Raw genomic sequence first — 1,340 nt, forward strand, 5'->3', positions numbered from 1 at the left:
GGGGTTAGTCCTGCTTTGAGCAGGGGGTTGGACTAGATGACCTCCTGCGGTCCTTTCCATCCCTGACATTCTATGATTGTGAGGCACAATTTTGTGTTAGTTTCCTCAGCAGATTTGGCAGTCCCTGAATTGTAGAAGATATAGTGCCCTAATTAAGAGCTCATTGTAAGGTGAAGCTGGACTGAAAGAGAGAGCACTTGTTCTACCAAACCTAAAAAGAGCACAGACAAGGGAAAAAATGAGTCCTTAGTTCAAAAAAAAATCACAATGTTTTGTTCAAACATGCTTTAGAGTAAAAAATTACTCCTTCAAACAGCACAATCATAAAATAATTACTAAATCATTTTAAATGTGTATTTCTAAAGCTCTAGTGTTTTATTTAGATTGGCATCAAGCTCTAGATAAAGCATAGTTTTATATAATAGAACAAAAGTATCTTTTTCAAACAGTACGGTCTTGGTACTACATATGTATGTGAATGGATTTTTTTCATTTTTGTAAGAGGATGTAATATTTAAGACAACTGTGAAGTGATCAAGCTAATATTTAAGTCTCACAGCATCCCAGACCTTGATCACTATCTAATATAGTATTGGCACATTTGTAGAAGTGATGTAAATGCCATAAATAAATTGATATTTAAAAGATGATTAATTTGATGTCTATTTAAGTTGGTGCACCTAATGTATCATAGTAGCCCAAGGCTAAATTGAGGTGGATGGTTTCAAATACATTTTGAAATACTTTGCACTTGCTGTGTCATGGATTTAGAGTTTATAATCTTATACTTGGCTTTGGCAAAACTCCCTAATTTGGAGCATAAAAATTATTTTCAGGATTAGAGAGAAAAACCAGAATGCTATCAAAATAATTACCCACTTTTGTAAAGTGAAAAATGTTAAAGGGCACATGAAAGGTGCTGTACAAATACACAAATATTGTAATTATCAGATGATATTCTTTGGAAATACTTTAGCAGTATGACAAAACCCTAATGTTGGTCTACAGTGTCATCCAGAAATTTCTAATTGGTAGTGTTTCTAGTATGATTGTTTGACCAACTGTGTGACACAGAAATAATTCTAACTTATTTTTACCTTTCATGTTTTTATTTGATAAAGTATCCACAGTTTAACTCTCTCTGCAAACCATATTTTGTTTGAAGACTGCTTTAAAAGTATGGATTTACCACAAATTCCAGATCAGCAAAATAACACATTCATGTATTTTACACAATTAGGGTGACCAGATGTCCCGATTTTGGGGTCTTTTTCTTATATAGGCTCCTATTACCCCCCCCCCCCCCCCTCATTTTTCACACTTGCTGTCTGGTCACCCTA

Source organism: Chelonoidis abingdonii, chromosome 3 (genome assembly GCF_003597395.2).
Source record: "Chelonoidis abingdonii isolate Lonesome George chromosome 3, CheloAbing_2.0, whole genome shotgun sequence".
NCBI lineage: Eukaryota > Metazoa > Chordata > Testudines > Testudinidae > Chelonoidis > Chelonoidis abingdonii.